General features: G+C 38.2%; 1 protein-coding gene across 1 annotated transcript in view; it reads right to left on the bottom strand.

The window, feature by feature from the left end:
- Positions 1-13261, bottom strand: part of cog6 (component of oligomeric golgi complex 6) — a 116310-nt gene that overhangs the window by 71352 nt on the left and 31697 nt on the right. The gene's annotated exons all lie outside the window — the stretch shown is intronic.

Here is a 13261-nt window from a genome sequence, read left to right as displayed (position 1 = left end):
AATTTTAAAACAAGCAGTTTGACTCAGTTTAGGGTAGCACTGTGAGAAATGAACCATTGAATAGCTGTTACCTATTTTTCTTGAGTGGAAACAGCTACAGCGCAAGTGCATATTCTTTCTGATGGCAAAGAACAAGGCCATGTGTATTAATAATACATAGCTTCCAGTACACACAAGTGTACCATACTGCAAGCTTGACAAGCAATTCTAAATAATTTGTCAGTGTATTTCTTCGTATGCTCAAGATTATATGGCAAATGTTGTCTATTGCGTAATCACATCTAAGGTTGGACTCTGGTCTGGTTACTTGCTTGACTTTAGGGTGTAGGTTTGCTCACTGAGCTGTAGGTTTGATATCCAGTCCTTTCATTACCTGGCTAGGTAACATCATCAGTGGCGACCTCCAAGTGAAGCGAAGCTGTTGTCTCCTGCTTTCTATTTATATCTTTCTCCTGGATGGGGTTCCTGGGGTTTGTGGTGATGTCATTTCCTGTTCGTTTTCTGAGGGGTTGATAGATGGCATCTAGATCTATGTGCTTGTTTATGGCGTTGTGGTTGGAGTGCCAGGCCTCTAGGAATACTCTGGCATGTCTTTGCTTAGCCTGTCCCAGGATAGATGTGTTGTCCCAGTCAAAATGGTGTTTTTTTTCATCCGTGTGTAGGGCTCTGAGGGAGAGGGGATCGTGTCTTTTTGTGGCTAGCTGATGTTCATGTATCCTGGTGGCTAACTTTCTTCCTGTTTGTCCTATGTAGTGTTTGTGGCAGTCCTTGCATGGAATTTTGTAGATGACGTTGGTTTTGTCCATGGGTTGTACTGAGTCTTTTAAGTTTGTTAGTTTTTGTTTGAGAATGTTGGTGGGTTTGTGTGCTACTAGGATTCCAAGGGGTCTCAGTAGTCTGGCTTTCATTTCTGAAACTTCTTTGATATATGGTAAGGTGGTTAGGGTTTCTGGCTGTATTTTGTCTGCTTGTCATGGTTTGTTCTTGAGGAATCTGCGCAGTGTTTTTTGAGTATCCGTTCTTCTTGAATACGTCGTATAGGCGGTTCTCCTCTGTTTTTCGAAGTTCGTCTGTGCTGCAGTGTGTGGTGGCTCATTGGAATAGTGTTCTGATACAGCTTCGTTTGTGTGTGTTGGGATGGTTGCTGGTGTAGTTGAGTATTTGGTCAGTGTTTGTAGGTTTTCTGTATACGCAGGTTTGTAGTTCTCCGTTGTCCTTTCTTTCTACTATGACGTCCAGAAATGCGAGTTTGTTGTCAGTTTCTTCCGCCTTGGTGAACTTTATGCCTGTGAGGGTGTTATTGATGATGTTAAATGTCTCTTCTATCTTGTTTCGTTTTGTGATGACAAAGGTGTCATCTACATAGCGAACCCAGATTTTTGGTTTGATGATTGGTAGGGCTGTTTGTTCTAGCCTTTGCATTACCGCTTCTGCTATGAATGCTGATAGCGGAGATCCCATGGGTGTGCCGTTGGTTTGTTTGTAGACTATGTTGTTGAAAGTGAAGAGGGTGGAGAGGCACAGGTTCACTAGCTTCATGATGTTTTCTTTGGTAATGTGATTGATGGTGGTTGGGGTGTGTGTGATGGTCTGTTCTAAAAGTGTGGCGAGTGTTTCTTTTGCCAGGTCGATGTTGATTGAGGTGAACAGTGCTGTTACGTCGAATGAGATCATTGCTTCGTCTTCCTCTATTTTGGTGTTTTTGATGATTTTTAGGAATTCCCGGGTAGAGTGCTGTGACTCTTCTACTAGGTACTTCAGTCTTGCGTGTAGCTCTTTGGCCAGTCTGTAAGTTGGTGTTCCATGTAGTGAGACTATAGGTCTGAGGGGGGCTCCTTGTTTATGGATTCTTGGTAGTCTGTAGAATCGTGGGGTGTTTGTCCCGTCGGGTTTCATTTTCTGGAATTCCGTCTTGTCTAATTGTCCGGAATTGTGTAATTTTCTTAGGAGATATGTAATTTTATTTCCTGCGACTGGGACAACATCCTGGGACAGGCTAAGCAAAGACATGCCAGAGAATTCCTAGAGGCCTGGCACTCCAACCACAACGCCATAAACAAGCACATAGATCTAGATGCCATCTATCAACCCCTCAGAAAACGAACAGGAAATGACATCATCACAAACCCCAGGAACCCCATCCTGGAGAAAGATATAAATAGAAAGCAGGAGACAACAGCTTCGCTTCACTTGGAGGTCGCCACTGATGATGTTACCTAGCCAGGTAATGAAACGTCTGGATATCAAACCTACAGCTCAGTGAGCAAACCTACACCCTAAACCTCAACCTGAGCTACAAACCTTCACAAACTTGCTTGACTGTCAGCCCATCCATCATTTGAATAACTTAGTCCCTACATCAACAGCAATCTGGTGTGCAATTACAGTGATTGCTGTAGATCAAGAAGGTAGCTCATTCCCACCTTCTCAAGGGCAATTAGAGCCAAATTCAAACCATCTTCCCAAATTGCTGCAGTCCATGTAATGTAGGTACATCAACAGTGTTGTTAAGGAAGGAGTTCCAGCATTATGACCCAACAACAGTGAAGGAACAGCAATATTGCTTCAAGTCAAAATGGTATGTGGCATGGAATGTGCAATTAATGATTGCAAGATGATATGTGGCATGGAACTTCCAACCATGCATCTGCTGCTATTGTCCTTCGAGGTGGTAAAAATCATGAAGTTGTTGTTAAAGAAGCCTTGTGAGTTGCTGTAAAGCATCTTTTCGATAGTAAATATTGCTGCCATTACAGAAATGGTTGTGGAGGGAGCAAATATTCAAGATGTTACATGGTATGCCAATCGAGTTGTTTTGGCCTGGCCATCGTCAAGGTTCTTGAGTGTGTAGGAATGGCACATGTCTAGCAAATGCAGAGTATTCCATCATATTCCTGACTTGGGTCCTGCAGATGGTGACCAAGCTTTGTGGAATCAGGAAGTGAACTACTCAACACAGAACTCCCAGCATCTCACCTGCTCTTGTAACTACAATACTTAAATGGCTGATCACTTTGGTTTCTGATAAAGGCTCAGGATTTTGATAGTGGAGGATACAGCAATAGTAATTTCATGCTGAGGGGATGGTTGGATTCACTCCTGTTGATGATGGTCATTGCCTAACTTCTGTGCATTATTAGCCACTTCTCAGTTTAAGTTTGAATATTGTTCAAAGTATGAAATGATCTAGTTATATTTGTGGTCAAAACGTTGATAGTGGGGTTTCAATGAAAGTAATGTAATTGATTGTCAAAACAAGGTCATTTCTTGCTCCTAGTGTTCCACTTGTATGGCACGAATGCTATTTATAATGCATAACTAAAAGTTTGGATATTATCAAGATCTCACTATGTGAGCATGAACTGTTCCATCCAGGAACTGTTCTATTATCTGAAGAGTAGAGTTGAACAACGATCAAGCAGCAGTCAATTTCTGTCTTCATGACGAAGGGAGTGTCATTGGTGAAACAGTAGAAGACAGTTGGATCTCCAGTACTCACCTGAATGGTTTAAGCTGTGGAGAGTTTCTTAATACAGTATTAGAAATATATTGCACATTGACTGCATCGTGACTGTAAGAGCAAGAATTATTTTGGCTGAGTTCCCAGTCTACTAATATTGAGTGTCTGACATATATTTAATGAAGATAAACTTATTTTATTAATGCTTTCCATGGTAAAGCATAATGCCAATACACATTGTCTAGGTTTATGCCTGAATTAAGGCCATTTCATTGATGCAGCTGATATAACTATGCCTGAAACAAGTTACAACTCTCTGGGAGGACAGGAACAACACCATTCAACATAACATTGTGAAGTTATTCACACATTAAATTGCTTTGCAGATTAAATGGTTGAAAGTTACAAATTACATGGACAGAGGAAGCTACAATACCTTTTGGTTGAGAGAAGAACTACAGCTTATTACATTTAGGATTTGTTTAATGAAACCACGTCAGAAAAAAAAACAGTAGAAAAGTCCCTGATAACCTTCAAAGACAGTGAAGTATTGCAGGAATTCAATTAAAAGGGAGTAAGTTGGTTTTACTTTCTGAAGATAAATATTGGTAGACCTTCATAAATAAACTGGCTGTCTGCATCTGATAACATTGCTACATACTATAAGTTATAACTTGAACAGTTACAGTACATAATATTCGCTTAGATCAAGAAAATCAAAATCTAAGTGGTGATAAAATACCAGTATGTTTCAGGATTAACAATCTTATCAAGATTTAAAGGCATATAAATAAGAAAATTAAAACCCAAATAATGATCATAATGAACTTTAAAGACTCTGGGGAGAAAATAATGCTTGATAACACTGAATTCTAACACGGTGTTCAATCTAAAAATTAAAAACACAAACTTTAATTCAAAAATATGAAAAATTGTCTCAAGAAAGAGAAAACATCCACATTGGGTAAAACATTAGTAAAACACATTAGTAAAACAGATATGTGACCAATGATGCCAAGATTACAAAGTCTCCCAAACTTAATGTGCACAGAATGGGGGCGAAGGAAAGATAGGACCACTGGAGGGCCATCAATTCCTACCAATTTAATTCATTTGCTAGTGTTTGGGTAATAACACGATAGAGCGTTGGTACAATAGTGAATGAATGGTTCACCCTTCAGTCAGGAAGTAGTGAAAGGATATGGTCACCTACCTGGAAAAGGCCAATGTAGGGAGGCATACAAACAAATGAATCAGAAACAGAGTTGGGCACAGATAATTCAGCCCCTGTAGCCTGCTCAACCATTCAACAAGATTATTGCTGGATACGATTACTAGCTCAAATCCAGATTCTCAACTACACCTGATAACTTTTCAACCCCATCTATTTCTGCCTTTAAAATATTCAAGGATTCTACTTGCACCACTTTTTAAGGAAGAGAATTCCAAAGGCTCAAGACCCAGAAAACCTTTTGACCCATTTCTATTTTAAATGGGTAATCCCTGATTTTTAAACAATGACTCCTAGTTATACATTCTCCCAGAAGATGGAAAATGTCTATCCTATCAAGACCCCTTGGGATTTAAATATTTCAAATCAAATTGCATCTTACCCTTATAAATTCTAACAAATACAAACCTAACCTGTCTAACCTTTCCTCATAAGGCACCTTACCCATTCTAGATATCAGCCTAATAAACCATCTTTGAACTGCCTGTAATGCATCTGATCCTTCATTTTCTGAACTGACGGGAATATATTCAATCCTCCCTTAAATAAAATGACCAATATTGTATACTGTACTCCAGATTTAGTCTCAGTGGTGCTTTGCGTAACTGAAGTACAACTTTGTTACTTTTCTATTCAATTCCCCTTGTGATAAATGATAACATTCTATTAGCTTTCCTAATTTCTGTTGTACCTTTAGCAATTCATCCAAATGGACACCTAGATTCTCTTGCATCTCAGAGTTCTGTAACCTCTCATAATTTTGTAATTTTTATTTCTTCTTCCTGCCAAAATAGACAATTTCACATATTGTCACATAGGTGCTCCCTCACTCAATATATCAATGTTCTTTAGTAACCTTCCTGTGGTCTCTTCAGAACTTACTTTCCTATCTATCTTTGTGCCGTCAGAACATCTGGTAACCATACTTTGTTCTTCACCAGTTGTCATTTGTATAAATATAAACAGTAGACACAAGCCCTATGGCATACCACTCGTTACATTGTGCCAACTTGAAAATGACCCATTTAAAACCTACCCTTCACTTCCTGTTAGCCAGCCAATTCTTTTATCTGCATCAAAATCCTACCTCCTCTCTGAGTTTTTATTTTCTGCAATAAGCTTTGATGTGGCATCTTATCAAATGCCTTCTGGAAATACAAGTACAGGGCATCCATCTACTCAGCATTATCCAGAGCATGTTATCTCCTCAAATTCTCCAACTGGTCAAACATAATTTATCTTTTAAAACCCACATTGACTCTGCCTGATTATCTTGAATTTATTCAATTGCTTGAAAATGGATTGATCCATTGTCAACAACAGCTGCTAGTTGCCATTCATGAACAATTCAGAGACTGATCTGTATAGCATTCCCATTAATTTTCATCTTTTTGAACTCACCTCTTATTTCTCATAAAACCAGAGAATCCCTACAGTGTGGGAGCAGGCCATTCGGCCCATCGAGCCCACATCAACCCTCCCCCCTTACCCCTATCCCTGTAGCTCTGGATTTTCCATGGCCAATCCACCTAACTTGCACATCTTTAGACTGTGGGAGGAAACCAGAGGAAACTCAAGCAGATGTGGGGAAATGTGCAAACTCCACACAGACGGTCACGTGAGGGTGGAATCGAACCTTGGTTCCTGGCATGGTGAGACAGCAGTGCGAACCAATGAGCCACCATGCCGTGCCAAATCTGTAATGGGGTGGGGGGGTTAACCATTGACCAGAAACTCAACTGGGCTACCAAAACAAATACAGTGGCGACAACAGTGAGGCAAAGAATACTGCAGCAAGTAATTCACCTCCTAACACTCCAAAGTCTGTCCACCACCTAAAAGGCTCAAGCCAGGAGTGTGACGGAATACTCCCCACTTACCTGGATGATTGCAGTCCCAACAACCGTCAAGAAGCTTGACACTGTCCAAGACAAAGCAGCTCACTTGATTGGCACTATATGGACAAGTATTCACTCCTCCTCAACTGACATTCAGTAACAGCAGTCTGTGCAGTTTAAAAGATGCACTGTAGAAATTCACTAAAAATCCTTCGACAGCATCTTCCAAACCCACAGTCACATCCATCTAGAAGGACAAGGGAACACCTCTGCCTGCAAGTTCTCCTCCAAGCCACTCACTACTCTGAATTAGAAATATATCACTGTTCCTTCACTGGAATTTCCTCTCTCAGGGCATTTTGGGTCAACCTACAGGACATGGATTACAGCAGTTCAAGAAGGCAGCTCACCAGCACCTCCTCAACGGTGGCTTGAACCAGGAAATAAATGCTGGCCAGCCAGCAATGCCCATGTCCCATGAGTGAATAAAACAAAAAACTTACATACTATGAATGAAGTATTAAAAAAATAGTGTTGTAAATAATGCCAGTGGGCCTGGAAATTTGGAGAAGAAAATGTAGGCAAACTCTTCAACTAATCGGTTGTGTAGTAAGCCTTGTGGGAAAACAAATATTTAAGTCAGTAGAGGAAAACACCAAATACTGTACTGTGCTGATACTCCTGGCAGTTGACTAGTCTGACAATATACATGTAAACAATAGCAATTTCGGTAAGTCATATCAAGATATGACTTGGATTAATGCAATCAAATACCAGCAAAGGTTAATGCTTGTTAAAGAGCAAGGTGAGAGTAAAAACTGGCTACAAATATTAGAAAACTGTCCCATTCCACATTAATAGGCACCGTGCTGTATTTCTGGATCAGTGGTGCTGGAAGAGCACAGCAATTCAGGCAGCATCCGAGGACAGGCAAAATCGACGTTTCGGGCCTTTCCTGATGAAGGGCTTTTGCCCGAAACGTCGATTTTGCCTGTCCTCGGATGCTGCCTGAATTGCTGTGCTCTTCCAGCACCACTGATCCAGAATCTGGTTTCCAGCATCTGCAGTCATTGTTTTTACCACCGTGCTGTATTTGGTGACAGTAAAAATTTAATGCACAGTATGACTGTTAAAATAGGCACTTACTAGTATGTTAAGGTAATTGTCAAATTATAAAAAGTATCTGATTGAAGCATAATATGACGAATTTCTTCACCTTTCAAACTTCATTATGGATATTACACAGCAATTCAAATAAATGCAAAGTCAGATACATAGTGTCCAGGAGCAAGCGATTGTAAGACTGCCCGTCACTGTATTTTAGCATCAATATGCCAGGATAAAATAGTGTTTTCAATAAATTGTGGTCTAACTTCAGCTTGGTGAAAAGTTCTGGAGTGTCAAGTTGCTTGAGTGCTTATTTCAAAATTGTTTTTGTGTTAGGTGTATGCTCATGCTTTCTTATTAAAAATTAACTGGCTCAGATGGAGATCAATGCACATACATCTTTGGTCTCTTTGCTAAGCAGTTCATATGTGCAGTATTGTGCAATCAGCTGTCAATCCCCTGGTTGAGTAATGCATTCTGCAGATACTGGGCCAAGAATGATAGCGCACAGAAATGTGGTTACCTTCAATGAAAACAAGACAAACGTGTATAGCCACAACGAATTAATCAAATTTCAGAATAATGCATTTTCTTTCAGGCTATACTCAACACAACTGCCATGGTTGCATTTTTAATATGTGCCACGTTAGCTGATTCTCACTGGTGCAAAACCTGGGGTGCTGCTATTCCAAAACTTCAGTCCTCATTTTATGTTACAGTAGTACATTTAGACTGAACCAATTTTAAAGGCAACAGAAGCTTCTTATTACAAGCTCTTCCAATTTGTACAGGAATTTCAAATAGTGTACCTTTTTTGCAGATACAATACACATTCCAATGCATTTATCAGATAGGTACCTGGGACACTTAAAGTTTACTGGTTTCCTGTTTGGTGGCTAACTGTTTTTGAGTCACATAATGCACAGAGGGTCAAACCTGAAATTAAACCCACAAGCACCCTACGCTTCACTTTGTTATCCAGGTCTTTTGGCCAGAATGTTCAATTTCTCTTCTAACAGAACAAGTAACAACAATTTTGGAAAATTAGTTTTAGAAAAATTAATCAAATGAGATTTATTCATCTTTTGATTCATACGTAACAGTGCTACCCCTCAGCTTCTGCTAACGCTGCAAAAAATAGTGATGTATTTTAGGACAATTCAAAGTGCATAGTCAACAGAGCAGATTTACACCAACCAATTATATCAAAAGTTGCAATCTAATAACAATTTATTATTTTTGTTTTGATAAGGATGTCAGCCTAGAACCTAAATTCCAGCCTCAATTATAAATTTCAGTGGCAAATTAAAATCAAATAATCAACTTCAGGTTATGGCTTTGATACTAAGATGACTGTGGTGGGAGGCAGCAAAAAATGCCACCCATGTCTGATCTGTGACGTTCAGTGCCAGTAAAAGAAAAATGATAACATGTAGTGGATGAACTTCAAGAGGTATTTAAAGGAAAAATTACATTTGTGCACCTTGGGTTTACTGCATCTAATCACAAAAATGTGTTAATAAATTACAACAAAATGGTTCACACAAGAATATAGCTTTATCATTCCTTCTCATTTGCTTTTAAATGGTGAAACATAATGCTACTCTGCACATATTAAACACTTGCATAAGTTTTGGGATCATATTTAATAAAGGCACTTAAAATAGTAGTTGGTTGTTAATACAGAGCTTGAGTATTGTTGAAAAATTGATATTTTATGGAAGCTTCTTGTCTTGAAACTTATCAGGTCAATTCCCAAGAAATACCAATGTAAAAAAGAAAACAACATTTATCCTGTTTAAAAGGAGAATGCTGATTGGTTGTCTAGTAGATTACAATTTGTAGAAAGGTTGCCATGGAGACTGCATCATGAAATGTTGAAGGCAGTTAACTGTTCAGTTGTTAAAAAACATTTAACCATACAGGTTGACTCTGATTAGTTAAAGCGTTGCCCTGAGAAACGAACTGCTGTATGGCTCTCAACTATTGTGCTGAGTTGAAATAAGCACAGTGTTTACATGTTCTTTTAGTCAGTCAGGAACAGGGCCTGGGCTTGCAAACCTCAAAATACAGTATTCAACAATATATGTAATTCTGAAAAATCTTCAGTGCGCAAAGAGTTACACTGGCAACCAATTTGTGGATTGTCAGTCGAGCATTCAGTGTGGTGCACTTGTGCTTATTAAAAACATTTCTTGATGAAGAGGTCCTTCACTCCAAAGATTCTATCAATCAGAGTCCACTTGCCAACCAATCAACAATCTCCTTATTACAGTATACATTTGGGCTTTCCCTTCAGATTAGTATTTCTCATGAATTGTCATGAATGAAAAACAAAAACCTTTCACAAAATGCATCTTTATTCAGCTGCACTAACCCTGAATTTATAAAACACACAGAAAAAATAATTTTATTCTTGATCCAAACTGTTGCTCTGTGTATTTGATCTGATTTTCTTTAAGACAGAAGATTTGAGGATAACAGTATTAGAAAATATTAATTTAATGCTTCCAGTTTCTAACTTTGATTTAATAATCTGATTCTTTCCCTTAACAAACAGCTGAAAGACAAATTGTATGATATTCTAAGACATAAACATTACAATAATTTCTCATATCAAACTGACTGCATTTCCAAAAGTACTGATATTGTTTGCTTTTACAATTATTTTCAGTATGAAACTAACGTGAGAAACAACAATTCAGAAAGGTATTTGTTGATTAGCAATCACAGAGCTGTAACAAAGTAATACACAATTCAAAGATTAAATGGGTATTTTCTGTTAAACTCTGAGGAACCTATTGGCAAATACATTACTCAATCATTTCATTCAACCACTTCCAACCTCCTACCTTCTTTAGAATATTAAGTAAGTTTGGATATAAGAATTGTAATCAGTAGTTGACAGATACACTAAAGGTGAAAAAAAATTACACACTGCAAGACAGTAGACCTCTGATAATCTGTAGATTGCTGCACTTAATCTGTTTCAGGACATCTGATGAAACAAACCACAAATGTACACATTGGCTTTTTCTTACTTTATGCCCGCAGTTAACAGTTACAAACTCCACGGTTGCCATGGAGACTGCATCATGAAGTAATGATTGGCAGTTAACTACTCAGCTGGGAAAAAAGTTTAACCGTGCAAGTTGACTCTGATTGGTTAAGGAGAAATGCAGAATGGGGAAAACAATGGAGAAATCCTCACTTCATTACTTAAATTTATAACAATGGATATTTGAAAAATGATGTGTTCTCATATGTACGGCAGACAGATGTAACTTACTTTTATATATGCAGAAAGGTGGGTTGTGTACAATTTGAATTTAAATTTTCCAGGTTTTTCTTGACAGCAGAGTTACTCTTTTCACCCCATCTCCTTTAATAATGATCTTTGAAGATCTCTGTGTCTGAAGTTGCTATTGACAAGATACGTACTGTAGAGATCAACTACTCCAAAATAGACTGAGGATTTGTCATAATTCTGTTTTATTTTAATTCTTGTATGGATATGTCCGTTGCGGGCTGGCCAACATTTATTGCCCATTCCTAGTTGCCATTGCAATGGCTTTGGCATCACAAGGTGTACAAACTATCTTGAAACTAATTTGTTTTGTTCAATGATTAGAGAGATTTAACATTTATGTCTCTGAATATTAAATATTAAGCTTAAGTTTGAAAAATTATAAAAAGCATTGTAGAAATAGGTTTACTGTAAGGAACAATAAACATAACTTTTAAAAAATCTGTCGAGCAGCAATTTAGCAGTTTGAGTATCTGCTTCTTGAAAAATATTTTCCCTTTCTCTGTTGGTTTACTCATACACTTTGTAGCAAAGTGCTTCATTTTTATCTTGGATGACATGGTTAATATAAGGGACTTAGAGCATAAACTAGCATTCTGCTGACCAGTGTAACAGAGTGTTCCAGAATATTATGTTATCTGTTTTTCTACTAACTCACAATTTTTGTTTTAGCACTCATGTTGATGGAAAGTAAACTTAAAATAAGTAGAATTTAGTTCAAAAATTAACAGTTTAAACAGTTTATTTATCGTTGGTAAAAGTTTACTGCTTAGTTTGATATGATCTCTCAACTTTTTGTAGCTCATCCAAATGTCAATTTCTCACTCATGATCCTTGGCACATTTTTCATAAGTGGTAGTGTCATAGCCAGCCAGATGCATAGATGTAATGTACATGTGCATGCACACCCTTCTGGCAAAGGCACTTGATTAGTAATGAGGAGCTGGAAATTCAGTCAATGCTTCAACCTTAACCCAGGAGCCCTGAGACTAACTCTACTTATCCTAGCATTAACCACAGACTGTGCTTTAACCAGATATAAAGCTCAAAAACTCCCTGAATAAATTCCTCCAGTATACCTGATGCAGCAAGGTGGCCAAAACCCACAAAAAATTAAAAAAACCTATGTCTTTAGGATTTTGTAAACTCTTTGATCTTCAATGCATTCTAAGCTCAAATATATTAGATCAAATGTCTAATAAATGCAGTTGAACATCCTTCTGTGATGTGTCCACCACCTGCTGAGTATTATCTTGCACACATAATCAGATCAGAAAAAGTCTATTTTTGACAACTATTTGCAATTTTTACAGTCTTTTGATTACAACAAGTTAGGACAGAATCTTTTTGTTTAGGTTTAGTTATCGAGTCATAGAGTCACAGAGTTATACAGCACAGAAACAGACCCTTAGCTCAAATTTGTCCATGCCGACCAGATATCTTAAACTGATCTTGTCCCATTTACCAGCATTTGGCCCAAATACCACTAAACCCTCCTATTCATGTACCCATCCAGTGCCTTTTAAATGTTCAAATTTTACCTGCTTGTATCACTTCCTCTGGCAGCTCATTCCATACACGTTGTTCCTCAGGCCCCTTTAAAAACTTTCCCCTCTTACCTTAAACCCATGCCCTCTAGTTTTGGACTCCCCTATCCTGGGAAAATGACTTTGGCCCTATCCATGCCCCTCATGATTTTATAAACCCGAGTAGCTGATGCTCCAGGAAGAAAAGGCCCAGCCAACAGCGATTCCTACTGCAAATGTGACATGCCATTCATAGGCACTACTTTAATGCAAACACATGTGTATTGCAAAGCAAGCAGAAACCCGTTAATTCACTCTAATGCTCTGTTTCAAAACTAAATCAATTCAAAGCAAGGCATTCGATTTAGAATTGTGACTGAATTCAGGAAACCAGCACCTGAAGTGATATGACATCACACTTTCTGCAGTCCAGATTTAATCTTGAAAACAAAAAGAGTGCCAGAATCATATTTCATACAGCTAGTTCCAGCTAAGTTATCCTGTAGTCATAGCTACTACATCTAATATCTGAAGTAACCGCTAGCATACCTGTGGGCATATAAAAACTTAGGTAAAAGTATTGTGAAGAAATGGCACAATTGTGTCATTTGTTTATTCCAGCAGACAGTTTAGTTCACATTCTCTGACAAAGAGTTTATTTTTCTGCTAACTGCCCCACCATCAAGTGTGCCACTAGTCCCTAATTGAACTATAGGTTCAAAAGGAATCCTCAGGACTAATACGTTGATGTATAAACAACTTATGACCCATTCGTTTGTGTTTTGAGAATGA

Source organism: Chiloscyllium plagiosum, unplaced genomic scaffold (assembly GCF_037043375.1).
Source record: "Chiloscyllium plagiosum isolate Xiang-an unplaced genomic scaffold, Cpla_swu_hap1 HiC_scaffold_6, whole genome shotgun sequence".
NCBI lineage: Eukaryota > Metazoa > Chordata > Chondrichthyes > Orectolobiformes > Hemiscylliidae > Chiloscyllium > Chiloscyllium plagiosum.
The sequence above is the reverse complement of the archived record's forward strand: the minus strand, read 5'-3'. Positions and strand labels throughout refer to the sequence as shown.